Raw genomic sequence first — 20,970 nt, 5'->3', positions numbered from 1 at the left:
GTTTTTTCCCTATCTCGTTATGTCGATGTCGTTATGTTGCCAATATATCATGATGTTTACATGTTCACACTGCTAACATAACGACATAACGTCCTTCTTATGTCATTATGTCGCAAGTGTGAACCAGGCTTAAGGGGGGACTTAACGTAAACGCCATTTTATCGCACTTTACATGGCTTTAATGAAAATATCTCGTTCACGTTTTAAGCGATCCAAAAACTCTATGTTCATCCCGTAAATCTATGTTATTGGGTGTTTTGTGAATTTGGGGGTGATTTTTGGGTATATTTGGGACGAGATAGTTTTTCTAGAAGGATTGCTAAAATTAAGAGAAATAAGAAATATTGAGGAATTAATGAAGTTTTAAAGTAAGAATTTGTAGTTAATAATTAATAGACGGATACCAAGTTAGTCCACAAGCAACCTGGGGTGCTCTTGCGTGGGTATTAACTGTCTGTTAGTGTTCCAAAAATCATTTTCTTTCTTCTATCCCTTCTTAAAACCACTTCAAATTTCATTCAAATTTAGGTTAAGTCCTAGACTACGAGTAGTCCGCCATTTTTCCTCAGGGATAGTAGGGCGAGCGAAACGCGAGCGCGCGTGTCTCTCTCCCCGCCGCGTGTCGCCTTTTCTCGCGTGGGGTGATTTTCACGCGCGCTCGCGTTTCGCTCGCCCTACTATACCTGAGGAAAAATGGGGGACTACTCGTAGTCTAGTTAAGTCCCCCCTTAAGTGGGGCTTGACGGAGGCTAGATTGCCTTCAAGGCTCAAGCAAACGGGTCTACATTCGTCTATGTTCACAATCTGAGGTGCGCGGCACATCCTTTTTTTAAACATAAAATTTGAAATCAAGTTCAATCAATAGTTGAATACACTCTTTTCTTTTTTTATAAGAATATTGTTTTTCCGGCCCAGGCTGAATATCCTATTTTTCTGCCGATTTTAGGCTGAAAATATTCTTGCAATATTCTATCGCGTTACATTGTACATATTTTGTACTGCACAAATACATTACATGTACCGCTCATCATTGAACATTTGGTAGACTGCAAAACAGCCGTATTTTTGCGTTTGGTCGAAATACGAGGTCTCGTCAAGCGAAAGGTCTGGAGCGGGCGTGGTAGGCTCCCACTTCGCGCGCGAGAATTCGCGCATTCACAAAGAAAAACGACTGCTTTGCAGTCTAAACATTTGGCTATCGCTAGTAAAGAGTGTTTCGTTTGTTGGCTAGTTTTGCCGTTCAGAGAAAGGAATACTTTGTTTAATGCAGTTAAGTAAAAACAAATCATTGTATTGTATTTACAGATTTTCAACGCACGGAATTATTTTCTTTTCACAATTTCAGCTTCAGGTTTATTCTTAAAATATTTTTGAAATTTCGCAAATTTCATCCTCGATATTCTTATAAAATATATTCTTATAAAAAGGAAAGAGTGTAGCTCACCCGGCCTTGATCTGACCCGCGCTTAACGACACTTCCGTTTGACCTTCGTACCCAACGTCAACCAAGGGTCATTTTGGCGTCTTTGGGTGGGTGTGAAAGAAAGTACGTTTTCTTCAGTTCTTCAGCACTTTTTAATTCTCAGGTTTCTTCTTCTAAATATCCAAATTGCAAGTCGTTATGGATATAGAAAACATGTATGGAAACAACCCATAGATGTCCTTCCTTCTTTAATTTCTATACTTCAGCCCCCCCCCGCCCCCCCGCTCACCCACGTTTTGCATAAAGTGGGAGTTTCCTCAACCATTCTCCGAATTTCTATTGATTTTCTCAAGCGACGGAGGACGAGGAGCACAAGGAATGCCCGTGAAAATCCTTCGGAAGACTGGGAACGACTGCAGTCAAGATGCTTTATGCAACCCGGCCCAGGCCACGGTTTTACTGCGCATGCTGCAAACAAAACACTACCTCGTCTAAAAGTTAGATGGCAAAAACTTACTTTATTGTACTTCTTCAAAAGTACATCATTCAGTTTCTTTAACCATAGTTAATTGAGGGACTGGCTGGGAAACCTTGCCATGAAAATAATTGTTCGAAATTGTGCTGCAATTTATGTTGGAAGGGCCGCAACCCTGCACAATCCTTTGTTTTAACGTTCACACCACAGTTGAATATCTTAACAAAAACGTTTCGATTGGTCAGTTGCCCCAACACGTTCCAAATTCTATTGTTGTTTGTGCAGGGTCAAGGCCAAAAAGGCAAACAAAAACATACAACAAAGAAGTTAATTGTCAGGTTTCACAACCATTGCCTTTAATTTAACAAGGTCTCACGATGCCTACATGCTATAAACAATATCATAACTGTGAATCAGTCGTCCACGGTGACTGTATGAATGCCTTATTGAAATATTATCTCTTTATTTACAAATACAGAAAATAGAAAGAAGCTACTGACCACTTACAAATAAGCAAAAGCGTACCTTTAAGCACAATAAAGTGAGAATTTAAGATTAAATATACTTTGTCTTTTTCTGTCTCAGTGATTTCAACCACAAAAAGCTCGCCGTTTTAGCAAAAATCCTTTTTCGGTTGTTTGTTTTGCTCAATGTGTTACACCAGTCTTGGTCGGGAAGGCTTATGACATTGAATCTTAAAATTATTCATCCTTCGGGCACTATAAGCCAAATTAATGGAAAAGAAACAGTAATTACCAATAAACACGGCCTGTGTGGTTGTTCTGATGGCCTGCAAGACAGGCCTTATCGACTTTTTTTTGGCGTTTTTCAGGCGAGCGGAGGCACGCGCGAGTCACGCAAGACGGACTCGCGCTCCCCGCTCGCCTGAAAAACGTGAAAAAAAAAAAATTAAATAAAAAAAAAAACAATAATTATAAATAAATAAAAAAAATAACGCCTGTTTGGCAGACTATTGTTGTAAAAAAAAAAAAAAACCAAAAACACAAGCGCTCACTGTTTTGCTTGCAGAAAGATGATACCTAGAATACATTACAAGAACTGGAAACAAGATAAAATCATAAAATACAAGTTAAGTACTACTCTCTCAATTGGGAGGCGTATATGAATTTCCCGAATAAATGGGGGAAGGGTGGTGATGGCTTGTAACGAGCTTCTTGGAGCATCCTCAACCAATCTCGTTTCCAGGACTATTAAATTTACAAGGGAAAAACCCTGGGAGCGAGGCTGATCCTGAACTCATAACAGTGAAAAATAAAGACTGTAATACAAATCATTTTCTGTCCAGTTTCACCGGGTAAGTTGCCAAGTGGGCCAACAAAATCCTCAGATTACAACGTTGTTGATCACTTTTGACACGCGGCGGCGGAAACAATTGAAACCCGTAAAGAGTAAAACACTGGGTCACTTCCCTGTTGCAGTTATAATTACTGTGTTCATACAAAGACCGCCACCACCCACCCACCCACCCACCCAAGATAAATGAAACAAAAAAGAACAGCACAAAACACTGATTCATTAAAGTTCAGTGAACCGCCAGTATCGCCTTCATTTGTTTAGTTTTCCTCTGCCCCAGTCTGCCGCCAATCCTCTGATTCAAGTGATGGCTCCTGCTAAACCGCGGTCAAACGAAAAAAGTCTGTTAACTATAAGGTTTTTACTTTGAGAGTTCAAAGATGGTAAGTTGTTTGTGAGTCTGTGAGTTTACTAACACATTTGACAATTTATCAAAAGAAGAAGAAAACAAGTTTTTTAACGTAAAGTGTGTGGAGACTGCTCGGCGAGGTGTGTCTGTTTTTTCTATTTCAATGCGTGACATCTGGAAAGCCGATTCACCTAAATGTTCCTGAAACTTTTCGCATGTCGTAAAATGATCTTATAAACTCACACGATAATAATAATAATAAAAAACTTATAAGCTTCGAGCTCCAAAAGTAAAAACCTTATCTTGAGCGGACATTTCTCATTCTTTTACATTTTAAGGCAGGTAAGGCTCGTCCTCTCATTCAACTGATGACCCAAGCTCTTGCTCGTCCTCTGATTCAACTGATGACCCAGGCTCTTGCTCGTCCTCTGATTCAACTTTTGACCTAGTCTCCTGCTCGGCCTCTGATTCAGCTTTTGACCCAGGCTCCTGCTCGTCTTCTGTTTCACCTGACGGTGAAATGGAGCTTCCTTTCCTTCCTTTTCCAGTAATTCTCTGACGGCCATTTATGTTCGGGTTTCGGGTTCCCTTCATCATCCTGCCACAAATCAGAAACCAATGTTAAACACCATCCACTACATCAACGAAAGTCAAAACTACTTATCGTTCAATTTGCTTCAAAAAGAACAGAGAAACAACAAGAAATATTAAAACAACAACAACAACAACAACAACAACGAACAACAAGAAATAGAATTCCTTTCAGAGATTTTCTTAACTGATGAAAGATGAATTGAAAACTCGTTACTGAAGTGAACAACCTCGACTAAGAAACCAAGATTCCAGAAAAAAATTCCCGTGGGACTACGCCTTCGATCACAAGATTTTCAGTCTCCATAAGTACTGTATAGCAAGCAGCCTATTTTATTATTACTGTACTCGAGCCTTGATGTTAGATTGAATTAAATCCAAGAAAAAATAAGCGGAAATAAGCTTCCCCCGACACTTTATATAGCCAGGAAAAACATCGGGATTTCTCTGAGAAAAAAAAATCTGATTCCCTCAAATCAATCTAGACACTTGAAGTTAAGATTTTGATGCCCATCGCTTTGATTCAAAGTGTACCAACTTTGATACAGCTTTAGACAATACACAAAATGCAGTATCTGTAGCCGATTCATGCTAATCAATTGAAGACAAAAGGCCGATGGCTTCAGGGACAAGGGTCCGTGGCCGAACCGCGATAAATTTAACCTGCGACCAGGTTCCACCGACCGCCGAGTCTCGCGCTGCCACACTTTTGCGCTCCCCCGAAAAAAAAAAAAAAAGAAGAACGCCTGATCGCAGGTTAAGGTAAATTCCATAAAAATTGTTTAATCTCTCCAAAATTACCTTCACCGGACCTGACGATGATGTACTTTTCTGTTTCTTGCAAGTACAGTTCCAAGAACTTATCTTCATCGCTCGAACAACGTTCGTTTTCAAGAAAAATAACGTCTGTTTGTCGTGTGGTGATTTGGCATTCCTCTCTTACAGGCGCTGTCACACTAGGCAATTTTTCTTGCAACTTGTCTCGCAATTTCGTTTCGCCATTGTAACACAAGTTGCATGGATCGTTGCCTAGTGTAACATGCCCTGTAATGAACATGCCTCGCAACGTTTTTGTTGCAGTCACCGTTGCATGAAGTAGAACCGACTTCTACTTTTCGCGACGATTGCGGCAACAAAAAAATTGCGAGACAAGGTCATTTAAAGGCATGTTACACTAGGCAACGATCCGTGCAACTTGTGGCGCAACAAAATTGCGAGACAAGTTTCAAAAAAAATTCCCTTGTGCACAAGTAAAAGCGCCTTAATAATAATATCGAACTTTTTTTAAATTTATATTATATACAACTCTTAAGTCACAACAATCCTCGTATATTGGAAACTTGAACTAATTTTCATTTCTGTATGTGTAAAAATAATCGGTCATTATATAGGGCCCAGTGTTGTAAGAAATTCGTAAAATAAACATTCGACTTCCCTAAAATAGCTTATATTTCAGAGACACATTTTCTCGAGAACAGAATTAATTTGAAATGAATATGGTGCTGTAAAGCAACTGAATTTTGCTGTTACTATCCTTTACATTCAAAAGCAAATATTATGTTTTGATAAACAAAAGAATAAAAAACAATTCACTAAAAAGAGTAGTGTTATTTACACAGTACATGAAAGAACAAAGAAACAAATTCCACCAAATTTTCGAAAACTTACATGATATGCTGACCGCAAAAATCTGACCTTGCTCCGACGTACAGCTGTGGTTAGATCATTCACTTGTTTCTTTGTCATCTTAACAGTGTTAAGGAACAGTTTAGGCAGGTCAGGAACAGAGCTGAGATGTTGAATAAGAACACTTACTCCTTCACCAAGAGGGTTCTCTGACAAGTCGAGATGATTCAAGTAAGGAGCCTGGTGAAGAGATTTTGCGACAATAGCAGCAGACTTGGCTGTCAAATTGAGATTGATGAGTTGCAGCCATTCAAGTTTGTCTGTAAAGTTAATACGGGACACCAGAGTCTCCACTAATTGAGCATCATACGCAACACCTGTTTTACCCACAATTACAATGAAGTCTAGCCTTCTACATAAACGGAGAACCTCAGTAAGAATTTCCATCAGTGGCCCGCTTTCCTTCAAATTAACGTCAATCGACTCAACCATTGAGAGGCAATGACAAGTTGGAAGAGTAATAGGTGCAGTGTTCTCCGTCAAACACAAAGCTGTTCTATTGTTTCGTTCATCTGAGTGATCTGCGGCATCTGGCGGTGTCTTTCGTTGAGAAGACTCTGGTGACGCAATGAGTTCCTTTAGCATTGCAGCGAGTTCAGTGGAATAAAAGTTCGTGATTAAATTGATGTAAAGGTGCGCTTTTTCTTCTTTCTTTACGAAAAACTCGTATGCAGCACGAAATGGATACTTCCTCAGAAAATCCGCGGCCTTCTTTTCTCCTGAACAGCTAACAACAACTGCATTTACATCTTCCAGCACAGCGATCAAGTCACAATAGCCGTGCCTTGAATACCCCAGATCATCAAGGATAATTAATGTGTAGTTTCGCGCCTCCCTAGATTTCAGCCAGTGTTCATTGGCAATAGTATGCAGTTGGTCAGAATAGATTAACAAAACACCTCCAACGTGAGAAAGAAATGCAGGGAAGCGGTCTCGTCTCATCTCGGGTGAGCAACAAAAGAAGACATGTTCAATGAGAATGTGAAAACGTCTTTGTTCTTGAGTCAATTCGCTTTCACCAAGTCTTTCCTTGAAGTTGTACTCTGTCAGACCTTCCTTCTTTGCCACGATCCCCATGTGACTTGCAATCTCCCAAGCAGCTTCTCCGGACAGCTCAGAGGCAAATTTTAGGACTTCGCTCATGTTGAAGATCTTTTCAACTGAGTCGATTTTGGACAGGGAGGTTGAATTTTCATCTTTCAGTTCATGTTTAAGATACCAGGCCGCAAGGAACTCCTGTACTGACTTGTGGATGAAAAACACGCCTTTGTCAGGATTCAAACTTGAGAGATTGGAAACTTGAGATAATCCAGCTTCAATTAATTTGTTCATTAAGTTGCCGGGTACTTCACTTGAAGGCAAATACAGAGAATCTCGCAAAAGGGCAGCAAAAGCAAGTTTTCCTAACTGACAGAATTCCTCGGCGTAGTCACCTACTTTTCTAAACATCTGATCGGCATGATCCACTTGAGCAACTTTTCCGGACATGTGATTCAACAAAGTTTGAATAAACTGTGTGTAAATGTCGGCCCGTGATGTTGGTAGTCCTGTAGAATCCTTCCTTGTCCAGACTAAACAAAGCATCAGCAGCAGAAGAGGGATCTGCACCACTTCCTTAAGGTCTTTTTCAAACACATACTCATAAAACTTCTCAAAATCGTTTTCATCTTTCAGAAACTTTAGTGCGAACTCCTTGACTTGATCCTTGCTATCGAAACCATTGATCTCAAATTGAACGTCACTAGAGTTTCTCATCTTGTCAGCTTTGATTTGTCGTGTGGTCAGAATAACGCAACAATCCCTCAACTGCTTCCTTTCCCAGATGTCACGAACGGGAGATTGTTCTCCTGCACTGTACTCATCATAGCCATCCAAAATGAGCAACACCTTTTCTTGATTGTCAACAACAAACTTGTACAGGTCTTCAACAGAAACCTTGCCATCACTAGCCAGCAGTTCAGAAGCCCGTAAAATAACCGGGATATCTTGCAAGTCACAGACATCACGCAACTTGACCCGAAGAACAAGATCAAACGCTGCTAACATTTCTTTTCTCTTTTGCGACCAATCGTAGGTGGTTTTCTGCGTGAAAACAGTCTTGCCGATGCCTGGCCGGCCGTACACTAGAATTCGTTTGGGCTTGGGATAATTCTTTCGGCTGCTGAAGATGTCTGTGTAGTCTTGAAGTCTCTCTTGTGTTACTCCGCTGGGCTTCCTGTCATCCGCAAACCAAGATAGCTGGGTGTAAATATCATTAATATGAACGCCAGAGCCTTGGTCCCATGGAATGATTTTCACTTTGTTTTTGGAGTTATAAATTGAACATATCTGCCTTTGGCACTCCTCGAGCCACATTGAATCTGCAGTGAATAAAAGAAAAAAAAAAGATATTTGATTTGATGTGAATTCGGTTATTTTAATGACAACATTAGAAATCATTAACTCCGCAATGGAAAAGCTAATTTAAGAAAATAAAACAAAAATACCTAAACCCCACTCTGTATTCTATAATATATATTTTATCCCACTAAAATCGTTATCCTAATATTGTTCTTAGAAATCAAACTTACCTGACTCTTTTCTTCGTTTAGAATCCTCCGAATCTGAACAAGATAACTTTTGTTTTTGGCCACTGGTTGATTGCTCCTGGTTCGATGTTTCACCTGTGCCAGAAATGTCACAAAACTTTAGATTTTTTGAAGAGCAATAAGCGAGTGGACCTGTTTTTTTTGGCTGGTTAGTTGCTGATGCTGATTCTCCTGCCGTTCTAAAGCGATCTCACATAGGTTTTTATAGCAGGAGACAAGTAAAAGTTTCGCAAAGATTGCCACACAGTCCTATACATTAATCATGTATAAGTTTTGCGACTCAAACTCTATTTATGCTTGCCATTATTTGGAAGAGGAATAGTGTGACAGTGGTGCATGTAAAATTAATGTATGGGTTGCGGAAATCTTTCCATAATTTTAAGGAGACACACCGTAACACTTGTTATTTTGGAAGACAAGATTCGGCTGTCACTACAGCCATCGTCAGTTACACAATAACGTACAATATTGATGGAATAAGGCCTTAACATTACTTAGAAACGTTAATGAAAACGTAATGACTTAAAACAAAGAGTTTCAAATTAACAAGACTTTTCCAAAGTCCATTTTCATGGAGTCGAGTCATAGGAAGTCAACATGTAGCAAGTGTAAAAATTAACGTATGAAATGTGGATTTTAGGGGGGTCTGTCTCAGAGCATATGCAAAGGTTTCGCCGACCATAGTTACAAAAAGGTAATGGTTATGAAGCCAGACGGGCCTCTTAGTCGTTTTATGCACAAACTACATCAGATTTTAAAATGTGTCGAAGCAACTAACCAATAGAAAAGATCCTGTTAAGATATTCAGCTGTAGTGTGCACGTTAAAACAAAGAATTGTTCTTCCAACATAAACTGCAGCGCCATTGTTATCAACTTTTAAGATAGGAAAGTTCCGTAACTAATCCCTCAATGAACTATGCGCCGACGTACAAAGTATTACATCCTGTTGATCGAGTTTCCACTATGAGTTCTTCGAATTGGAAATTGAAAAAGGGTGCTGGCAGTATTTTTGATGGGGCTGGAGGGGAGGGGTTAACTTTGGAATGGGAAAACTCAAAATGACCTTTTACGTGAACCTTTTTTTCCATGTTTTAACCAGACTCATTTAAGAGTCGTCAGAAGGAGAAGAAGAAGAGAAGAAGGAGTGCAATCTCTGTAGTGTCCATTTTGGAGAAAGATTTTTAAGGCAGTAAGCTCAGAAAGCCCAAATGACCACTAGAGACCGCCTCACAAAAACAAGTGTCTTTAAAATTTTAGTTTTCTTCATTCCCCCATAAAGGTAAATTGGTGCAAGATAACACAGTTTGATCTCTTTAGATTCTTTAGGAGAAAAATCAAACGGCCGACAATTTTTGTATGAATGGAAAATTATTCTCCGAGATACGACCCGCTGTTGGTTTGCCGAAAATCCTGGCTGGCCTTTTTACATTTTTAACAACGTATTTGCCCTTCGAAAACAACATGCATTAGTTTTTTTTAGCGTTACGAAAGTTGACCTTTTGCTAAAGAAAACGCTTTTTTTCACAATTTATTCCGAATATCAAGCAACGATACACAAACTGTTCTCAAAAGCCAACAGAATTCTTTCATTACTCGCCTTTCGACTTGAAAGGGTTTCCTTCTTTGGATTGATTAAAAAACTAAGGAAAAACAAATCTCGCCAACGAAACAAGACGAATGGAAAAGGAGACCAAAGTTGGGGGATCAGAAAACTGAATGAAAATCATCGACAACGAAGTGTACATCTGGAGAGCAACTCTAGTTCTCCATGAATGGCTTGGTAATTATTCTCTTTAATTGGTTAATTCTCCAAAGCCAGTAGTATTTTTGTAAACGCTTGGAAAAATAATAAAGTGATGCCAGTAGTGATCTTGTATCTAGCTATTAGAAAGGTAATCTGAGTATCTCGGAACGGGGTCAATATGTCTGTGTGATAAATCTTGCCTCCTGTCCATACCAACATATACCAGTCCCCTAAACAGAAATGTTGCAAGAATTTACTACAGTAGGATTGTTACATACCTTGGTAGTGAGGCCAGTCTTCAAAAACAATGGGGTCGTTTAGCATGTTAAAAACAACAGAGGTTGCCATCACACAAGCAAAAGATTTCCACGACTCATCTGGGGTTCTGCTAGCACCAACAAAATCACAAACACCTTTAACGATCACCCATTCAATTTTCAGGTCATGGGCTGCTACAAATATACCTGGAAAGGAATTAATATAAAGAACACTAAACGCATGATTAATAAACGAGAGACAAGTGCAGTGATGTATGCCACTTTAGCAGCTAAGAAAAGAAAGTCTGAAAAAAAAAAGGCTTGAATGGAATTCAACCCATGACCTATGTGATAATAGCGCAGTGCTCTACCAACTGAGCTATCAAGTCAAATGGAAGCTGGTCATATTATGAGTTTGTTATAAATATGTCGCAGAGGTAAAGAGTTGGAAGTAAATATGTGAAATTCATACCCCAATTTTCTTCATGGTGATTTCAATACTCCTTGCTAAGATCTGTTTTTCAAGCATAACTATAAACTGGGCTAATACCTCTGATTAAGAGCCACCACCCATTAAGCCAACCCCCCTTAAACCCATCATAGGGTTTTGACCACTTTTGTTAAAAATGATCAGCTACAAAATAGTTCTAGAACAAAGAGAGGAACGATATCAACTCAACTCTTGAAAGGAACAACTTGTAATCTGTTCTAGTGCATCTTGGAAACAAAAATGCGACAACTTGAAAAATGGTAATTACCTACATTTTTTAAGTTTCAATCCATTCTAACCTACTCTGTCTCTGGCCAGGGTAGAGGAACTAATCGATAGTTTTATTGCACCAGGGTGATAATTTAAAACAAACTTGGCAAGGTCAAGTAATTAGTGTAATTATTTACATTTTTTATTATTTCGCATTCACGCTTTTTGCTTAAATTTTTCCCATCGCTTTCTTATCTTTCATTTTACCCGTCGAAGACTACAATTTGGGCACTCGAAAGCTTGTAGTTTTAATCATTTTAGCTAGAGATCGTTTTTAACTATTTTAACTAAATTATTTTTTTGTTTCTGCTGACAGACAAACATTTGTGGGTTCTGAAATGACATCAAATCCCTGAGATACCTCCCCTTTAAGTCTAAAATTTAGCCTGACATAACTGGGATGGCACAATGCTATTCAGCCCTTGGCAGGGGAGGAGAGGGGGGTATGCATAAAGTACCTGTGCTGACCTTGAACATGCATCAAGCTTTGTTTAATATGCAAGCAAAAGGTAATGCAGTGAGTACCTTTTTGCTAAGAATGTCATTATTATTTTCTGGCAGCAATTTGGTGCAACAAGTTGCTGTTCACGAAACACAGTTCTGGGCATAATAGAACACCCTTGCCTTCATTCCCAGTTCCCATCTCCTTATCACCTCCATCCAATTTACAAGGAGGACCTACCAGGCTTACCTAATTCACTTTATGGCATTTGACATAATTTACACCATTACAAAATAATGTACTTTGAATTCTGGTTAAAGAACTAATCAGTACTTTAAATCTCACCTTTCCCTTCCATTTCGACTGCAACTGCATTATTTGGGCGCACCTCTTGTAGCTGTTTAGCAGTGTTCTGGTCTGTTCCACTCATAATCTCACCATCACAGTGCACAGTTGGTTTCAGAACTTCTGGGCTTTCTATTGGTGGCTCCCAGCCATCAGCTGCATGTCTTACAAGGTTTCCAATATTTCTGTCCACTGGAGTTCTGAAGGCTTCAAATGCGAGTTTAGAGGATACCACCACATCACCTAGCTGGGTTTTATCTTTATTCAGACCACTGCAGCAGCCGACAGAATAAATGGCCTTGGGTCTCAGCTGCATAACTGCATTTTTGACAACAGTTTGAGATCCACCTGGACCAGAAGAACCTTCATTACACTTCATCAGAGCAATCTTCAAGGGCTCATCTTCATCAGCACCCGTTTTTCCAAAGTACACATAACCAAGGTCCTTGCGATAACTTAAAGGAGTTTTTCATGTATGCAAAACATGCCAGGAACTCACAGTCCTCCACTGTCAACAACAGAATGTCTACCGGCAGCTGAACATCACTCCAACGTTCGCACTTTTTTGGTAAATCGCTCAACTTTGACAGTTTAAGACTGAGAGGAGGTGGGGCACTGGAGGCATCTTTTGGACAGCTACCTGCGCTACTCTCTGTTGCTCCTGACATTGCAATGAACCCTGATCAAAAACCAACAATGGACGTCAGAAAATAAATAATTAAGATCTTAAAAATAAAGGTCCATTTAGAAAAACTGAAACACTTGAACTATGTCAAGACCAAAGAAAATGAGCTGGGTTTTACTGGTATTATGTATTCCACCAGGTTCAAGTTTGAGGGCACACTTGATTCTACATGTTTGAGTGGAAGTTGACATTTGGACAAATTAAGAGCTTCTGCCAGTAAGGATCGAGCAAAGTTGGAAATCGACCCAAAATTCAAAATTTTGAAACTTTGTCAGAATAAAGCCTATTACATGCCTGTTTCTTTGGCATAATTTGTTTTCTCCCAAACTCGATAACTACATTTTGGGACGAGTTTACTTTAAGAGGGTATTTTTTGCTGTGAAAACCGAAAAAATGCAAATTTTGGAAAATCTGTAAAAAATTACCAAAACCCCTTTAGCCAATGACACTTAATCCAGTTGATAATGGTAATTTACAAATTTCAGCAATATATATTTTACTGGGATAAACAATGTTTTTGTTCAAGAAAAGTATGTTCAAAGATGGCTCCTTTCTCCCAATACTTGAACAGTGAGGGACTATGCTTCATTTCCCGGGATATTTCTTGAGTAGCGGACAGACTTTGGAAAATTTGTTTGCACGATTTCAAAGGACTTACATTGGTGTAGTTTTTGATAGAAAAATTTCCGCGGGTAATCATTAAGCGTTTGCAGGAGAGCGCCTCAAAAATTCCAAAAATTCGACTTTTCTCGAGACGCCTTTTGGGAGACACGGTCTGAAGGACTGGTTACGAGTTACGAAAGTTTGATAGTTATTTTTCTTCCTTTACCCAGGCGGGCCAGGTTATGGCAATATTGATACTATAAAATGAAAATAATCTGCTTTTTTATATACATATATGACTATGTTTTATCGACAACATTTTTTTTGTTTTGCTACTCCGATGAGATGAGCCTTACAGATTACACGCGCCGTTAATCCCTTCACTGCACGGCGTGAAACACACGAGCAACACTTACATGTTTGAAAGCCAAACATTTCAATTTTTACAACTGTTAGGCAAACGTTCCTGCGAAAGTTTGAAAGTGCACGATTCGATTATTTGCAATGGTATCCACCCCGTAGTTTTGATTGAAAGCGTTTTGGAACTTTTAACTGAGAGTAGCACCCTCAGTATATTCAAGAGAGGATGTTCATCCTCTCTTGGTATATTAAAATACAGAAGAGAAGAAGACTGAAAAGTGTGGTAGCAAATTCAAGCCTGTGCTTACAGCGTATGTTGCGTTCAATTCACAAAATGTTAATCGTGGAAATAGCCAAATTTAATTGGCTTCTTTAATTAATTTGATTACGGTATGTTGACTCAACATTAACGGCAAATTTCCAATTTTACCGACACTGAAACACTTTGGTAATCAACAGAAAACAGTTCTGAAAGACCCACGTAGAAAAAATTGTCTCAAAAAAGTCTCTGATATCCATTCTCAGCGTCATTTTTGCAAAACTTGCACGAACGCCCTTCAAACTTCAGATGTTTGGCGGCAAAACATGTCATGTTTGCTCCCAATTAGAACATGTTTTTCCGCCACGTGTCCACGCTTGGATGAAAACGAAACTTCTCTTGACACATAATTTTTACTTTTGTATGTCTGCCTCATCTTAATCTAGAAGAAAATCTTTTAACGATGCGTAAAAACAGGGACTTTCGAACAAATAAGGTGAGTAATAGTGGCGGCAGGAGTTTGTTTATCTGCAATTTGCATGCGTAGGAAAATACTCAAGTTTTTAGTGTTGTAATTCAATTAAAGCATTTGTCACGCTTTATTTGTTATAGGTGTAAACAACTTTTGCTAACATTCCCCGGAAAATACGTTATCTGAATTGACTATTTCAAAATATAGAGTTCTTTCACAGTCTTTGTTTTCTTGGACGATAGTTCAAAATTATCATTTTCACCACCCGTCGATCTGTCAATCAATCGCAAACAAATCTGCTCGAAGCGCGTCCAAACATATCGTAGTCGCCACAGAACACGAAGCATGTAAATTGAGTAGCAACACGTTTTGTTCGTAAAAGCGCCAAAAATGGATAAATGCGGGATTGGAAAGCTTTCCGGGACGGTTAGTGGTTCAGTTAATGTGAAAGGCACAGTGATCACCGAATATCAAACGCTAAGTGATTGTCAGCGCGACATAACAGGGCACTTAGAGATGTTGAAAATGCGTGGAGACGACGTTTCCGCTGAGAAAGAGCTGATTCTACTGAGGGCAGGTAAGCATATTTTCGTGGTCCTTTCTTCTGCATTTTTTTTCTGTAGGGTGTTATCTGCTCACGGCCTTGTTTTCCACATATTAGGAGTATTTGAGGGGAGTGCTGACGTGAACTTTTGCGTGTGTCTAAAGCACCGAGATTCCTTTGGTATCAAATGGAGAGGGCGGAAAAAACTTTGCCAGGTTCCAGAGGGGGTCGCAAATCAAGGCTCAAAAAAGCACACGGGTGATCGCACTATCAATAAGAAGCTGTCGGAGGAAATATTCAACAGGACTGGATCACTAATACCTATCGGCTCAGGTTTTCAACTGTATAATCATTATTTGTTTGGAATGTCGCACTAACTACCGTATCCACTAACACGGCTCTACTTATATGTTGTCATTCTTCCAGCAATCCGCGAAAAGCTGAACACAAGCATTGCGACGCATGAAAAGCAGCCAAAAGAGGTGTGGAAAAATAGTGAACAGAATCATTTTATAGTGAGTCCCTCATGCCTGTAGAGACTGGGTATTGTTTTAGTTTTTATTCACTATCCATAACACGTATAAAGAGGGAATGCTTAGTACACTAGGCTGTGCCGCAGGCCTTTGTTGTGATTCACAATTGAGCGTTGTGCGCTTCCTGTGGCGACGCGCAACCGTAACAGTCGCTTGCTAGTAGGAAGAGGGAACGTACAAGGGAATGTGAGGCGAGAAGAGGAGTCACGCGAAGGATTATGTGGAGTCCTCTTTTCGACCTACAATCCCCTCTTTCTACTACCAAGCGACTGGACATTCATCTGGGGGTACAGTGGGAGTGCTACGGAGAAGAGAAAAGGGAAAATCGGCCATTTGTATGAAATTGTATGAAATTTGAAATTTGTATGAAAGTTGCTCGGACCCTGTCTAAGAACCTCTCCTGGAATTTCTGTTTTCTTCTTTCACTTCCCTGGAGTTTCCAGCATTCAAACAGATCGCCTCCTCTTGAAAAAAAAAAGTCAGCAAAACCCAAAACCCCTAGTCCCTAGTCTCCTGGCGCGTTTCAGTTTCTGCACAGGATGAGCGGTTAGCCAATCATTTATTTGAAAGAAAATAATGCACGTACATGTAGATCGTTTCAAATAAAAGGGTCAGGAAAGGTGATAGAATTGCACCTGAGAAGTGAGAAGGGGCCACAAAATAGCACCCAACCTTTCGTACATTGACTGAAGGGAATGTGGAAATTTAAACGTGTAGATGGCTCCCGTGACGACACACAGAAATCGGTGTTATGCTATGGTCTGCTAGCATTTGAGTGGTAATTTACGTTATAATTTTCATTTTTTTAACGTAGGTTATCGAGAGCGTTCCTGCGGCCAGTGAAGCCAGCGTCTTGGGAGATGATCAAGAAGAGAGTATGGAAGTGCTTTCAAGGGACCTCGAGAGGTTGGCCATTATTCCTAATAGTTCTCTGTACCAGCCTTCCTCGTCCCAGGAGGAGACGCAATCAACGACCGATGAGAGTATCAGCCAAGCCACGTGTAAACAATACCCCAAACCTCCAGATAACACTGACAAAGGCAAAGTCGCAGCATTGCAATGGTTCCTGGATGAGTGCGGTATTGGGTCTATCGGCTTTATTATGAAGCGTCCTTGGAGTGATGCCACCTCGAAAACGCATGACTGCTACACCCGTAAAGCAGGTGAAATCATCGCGGAAGTCCTAAAAACCATAGCGCCGCAGTCTGCTCCAGAATTGTAGGAGGCAGTGAGAAGAAAGGACGAAGTTACCCAGCTCCTTGAGTCTGCAGGTCCTGGCAGTGATCTACTGTTAGCTGTGGTGGAGTCTTACAAGCAAGCGGAAACCTCCGAAATAAGGCGCAAATTGCTCAGTCTTGTGGCAGGTAAAGTGACCTACGCAGCACTGGCAGCGCACATACCTCGACTGACAAGATATGAGTTGACTGCGGCAAGACGATACATGCTTGAGGTCGGCGCTGGCCGGGCTCCCTGTACAGCCGGCAGCCAAACAGACTAGAGAAAAAGTCGACTCTGCCAAGTTAGATCACTTCCTCGAATTTATCACGTCTTCTAATATCGTGCAGGACCTCCCATTTGGTAGAAAAACCCTGACGTTAAGCAGCAGCTTGAAGATCGACATTCCCAATGTAATAAGAACAATGTTGCCATCTCGCCTGATCAAGCAATATAACCAGTATTGCAGCGAAGAGGGTTACGCTCCACTCTCCACTCTCAACCCGTACTCTGTAAAGAATCTTGTCTGGAGCATGCGTGGCGTCAGTTCGAAAGAGTTTACAGGGGCTAGACAGCTACGCGGCAGAGGGGGGACGCGGTTTTGATGATCTGTTATCGATCCTGGACACCTTAGTGCAGTATGGGGCCAACGAGGCTGTAATTGTTGAACTCAAGGACAACTTGAAATGCCTCGAACAATACATCAAAAGCGATTACAAGGTAAAGGAATAGTGCCTATATAGATACAGTCTGTTCATTGTATAGAGGTGTAACAGCATAATTGTCTGGTTACAGATCCATTGCTCCATGGCTAGTACTATTCCTGACCACTGCAGAGTATTCGCGCTCAGTGACCCTAAAAAAGAGTGGTATCGCCGACACTGCGGTCACCAACACAATCAACTTTGTGAGAGCTGTGAGACCTTGAAAACGGTACGTAAACGATAATACTTGGACCCGGCCTACTGGGCAAAATAATCCTATCTAATTATATTATTTATTTTCTTTAGTCTTTAGACTCAGTTGTGTCCTTGATCCAGTCTACCAATCTCCCGCAGGACCTTCAGGACGACCTTCAATTTACGGCGAGAACTGCATGTGACGGAATCCGCTCCTGGAAAACTCATCAGCTGCGCATGGTTCACCAGGATACAGCCCGGAAAGATATTATCGATAGCCTCCAGGAAGACGCGGTGCTTATCACACAGGATTTCGCCATGAAGTTCTTACCCGCCCAGTACAGAGAAACGCAGGCTGAGTTCTTTGGAAAGAGAGGTATCTCCTGGCACTTGACAGTATGTCAGAACAAACAGGGAGGAGAGCTGGTCGCGCAAACGTTTGTGCACATAATTAAGTCTGGTCTACAGGACAGTCACACAGTAGTGACCGTGACGGAGCATGTACTGAAGACCTTGAAGCATGAACGCCCTGAGTTAATGAAAGTGGTATACCGCCAAGCCAACGCAGGATGCTACCACTGCGCAACCACCATACTAGCGTGCAAACTACTGCGAGAGAGAACCAATATGGATCTCTGCCGGATCGATTTCTGTGACCCTCAGGGTGGTAAGGGTGCATGCTATAGGAAAGCAGCTCAGATCAAGACGCACGTGAAGCAATACATTAGCCAAGGCCACTCAGTCACAACACCTGCTGGCCTTAAGAAGGCTATCGAGTCGGATGAAGGTATTCCTGGTGTTCGAGTTACGGTTGTACCTGTTCCCAAGACCTCCTTGAGCACAAAGAGCATCACGTGGGAGGGCATCAGTAGTTTGTCCAACTTCGAGATCACGACAGCGGGTGTTAGGGCCTTCAGGGCGTATGGTATTGGCGCAGGGAATTTCCGATCCTGGACGTCATTTGAAGGTATGCATGCATCATCCAACCAAAAGTTACTACAGGAAAATATCTTGCCTTTGAATAAAATAGATCCCAGTCCGCTGTACACTGTTTTCATAGCACGTGCATTTTGCCTAAAAGGGATAGCGAAGCTAAACAGTAATGCTGTGCAGATTACAAATAAATAAGTCCGTACCACTATATGATATGCTCCTTCTTATTCTGCTGTTTACAGGGATACCACACAATAACCAATTTGAATGGATTGCTACGGAGCCTGGGAAAGGAAAGTTTGTGTCAGTGAAAAACAGACAGCCAAAGTCGGTGCCATCCCATACAGATAGCTTACCCGAGGAGGGTTCTGCCATCGAAATGACCCAACAAGCAGATACCCACCAGACTGAAAACCTTCTGCTTCCATGCCCAGAAGACGGATGCACCAAGTCCTACATGACGCATGGATGTCTGGAGCAGCACCTCATGTATGGTAAACACGAATTCCGCCGGGTCGAGAGCCTCTCCCTACTTGACAGAGCGAAGGCCAGTTACGCAGAGCGTCTTGAGGCTGGAGGTAGCCACCCCGAAGTGAAGATAACGGATACAGAAATATACTGTGGTTCACCTTGTCTGCCAGAGGGATGGGCTGGTCGGGAGTCTTCTAAACCACGCCGCCGGTTTAATTCCACGCAAAAGAGATACTTGGAGGGAAAGTTTCAACACGGCGAGTCCACGGGGGTCAAAGCCAACCCAGATGACGTCTCGAAGGAAATGAGATGCCTGAGAGACGAAAAGGGGAAGCGAATCTTCACCGTGGAGGAGTTCCTGCGTCCCCAACAAATATCCTCATTCTTTTCTAGAATGGCATGCAAGAGAAAAGATGGCACCGACTCCGATAACGAGGCTGAAGAATTTGCGAGGCAGCAGGCGGTCGTACACTCGGATGTGATCGAAGCGCTACAGCAGGAAATCATTCACCCCTTGTTGTTCTCTATAAAGAACCTGTGCCTGATGACAGAGTCAGAAATAAAAAGCCTTAAGATGACCCAGATGCGCTCCACGGCTAGTCACTTTTCCATTAAGGTTAAAGGACGAAAGAAGGAGCAATATTCTGATGCCATAATTGAGTTTTTGAATAAGTGCTCTTGTAAGCAGTAATTTTTTTTTCATTATTAACACTATGGTTGCAGCGCTAGGTTAATACTTAGGATGCGTGGCGACATTCAACCTTACTCTGGACCAAATGTTTACCCCTTTTAAGATATTTCTCTTCCCAAAAAAGAAATCGCTTTGTTATTGTTAGTGATAACGCAAATTTACGACACCAGTTATTCTCCACTACTTTCTCCCCCCAAAACGATATAATCCGATGGCATGTAACATGAACAGATTTTGTAGTCTGATAATCCAAGGTGGAATGTTTACCTATAATAGGAAGGTGTTCTGCACAAGAGGATTTATAATGAGGTAGAGAGTTCTTAGTTGACAGAAAATTGGAATAACAGATCCGTTAAAGAAAGTAACGACCCGTGCATCAATCGTCCGGTAGTACAACAATTTACTTGTATGGCTCATTGCGTCAAAATGATCAAAATATATGTAGCAAGTCAGCGACAGCGTTTAAAAATAATAAACAAGGCACATATTTTTCAATTAATTTTTAGTGCCTTTATTGCCATAGCTAGAAATTTCGTAACTCGTAACCAGTCCTACAGATCGTGTCTCCCAAAAGGCGTCTCGAGAAAAGTCGAATTTTTGGAATTTTTGAGGCGCTCTCCTGCAAACGCTTAATGATTACCCGCGGAAATTTTTCTATCAAAAACTACACCAATGTAAGTCCTTTCAAATCGTGCAAACAAATTTTCCAAAGTCTGTCTGCTACTCAAGAAATATCCCGGGAAATGAAGCATAGTCCCTCACTGTTCAAGTATTGGGAGAAAGGAGCCATCTTTGAACATACTTTTCTTGAACAAAAACATTGTTGATCCCAGTAAAATATATATTGCTGAAATTTGTAAATTACCATTATCAATTGGATTAAGTGTCATTGGCTACAGGGGTTTTGGTAATTTTTTACAGATTTTCCAAAATTTGCATTTTTTCGGTTTTCACAGCAAAAAATACCCTCTTAAAGTAAACTCGTCCCAAAATGAAATTATCGAGTTTGGGAAAAAACAAATTATGCCAAAGAATCAGGCATGTAATAGGCTTTATTCTGACAAAGTTTCAAAATTTTGAATTTTGGGTCGATTTCCAACTTTGCTCGATCCTTACTGGCAGAAGCTTTTAAATATTCCTTCACACAAAATGGCAAAATGGCGAAATGATGATAAGATAGGTTAGGATAAGTGTCAACTTGGAATTAATCAACGGGTGTCTTGAAAACGAAGACCCCCAAAGACCCCTAAGACCCCTGACACCCTTAATGAACAGTCTACATGTATTTAGGTTATCGATCAAGGCATTTAATGTGTTGTTCCTTTGAAGG

At 40.8% G+C, this 20,970-nt stretch overlaps 2 pseudogenes across 1 annotated transcript; one reads left to right on the top strand and one right to left on the bottom strand.

Annotated features, from left to right (window-relative positions):
- Positions 1 to 1,921: 1,921 nt before the first annotated feature.
- Positions 1,922 to 12,722, bottom strand: LOC146456700 (uncharacterized; annotated as a pseudogene). Its single transcript, XR_014858795.1, has 5 exons — positions 11,976 to 12,722; positions 10,450 to 10,635; positions 8,409 to 8,501; positions 5,821 to 8,198; positions 1,922 to 4,159 (listed from the first exon to the last, which is right to left on the bottom strand). The product of XR_014858795.1 is annotated as an uncharacterized LOC146456700 (transcript).
- A 3,394-nt stretch (positions 12,723 to 16,116) lies between these two features.
- LOC146456699 (uncharacterized) lies at positions 16,117 to 18,673 on the top strand (annotated as a pseudogene).
- Positions 18,674 to 20,970: the final 2,297 nt, after the last annotated feature.

This window comes from Pavona decussata, unplaced genomic scaffold (assembly GCF_977016875.1).
Source record: "Pavona decussata unplaced genomic scaffold, jaPavDecu1.1 SCAFFOLD_254, whole genome shotgun sequence".
NCBI lineage: Eukaryota > Metazoa > Cnidaria > Anthozoa > Scleractinia > Agariciidae > Pavona > Pavona decussata.
This window is presented reverse-complemented; position numbering and strand designations above follow the sequence as displayed.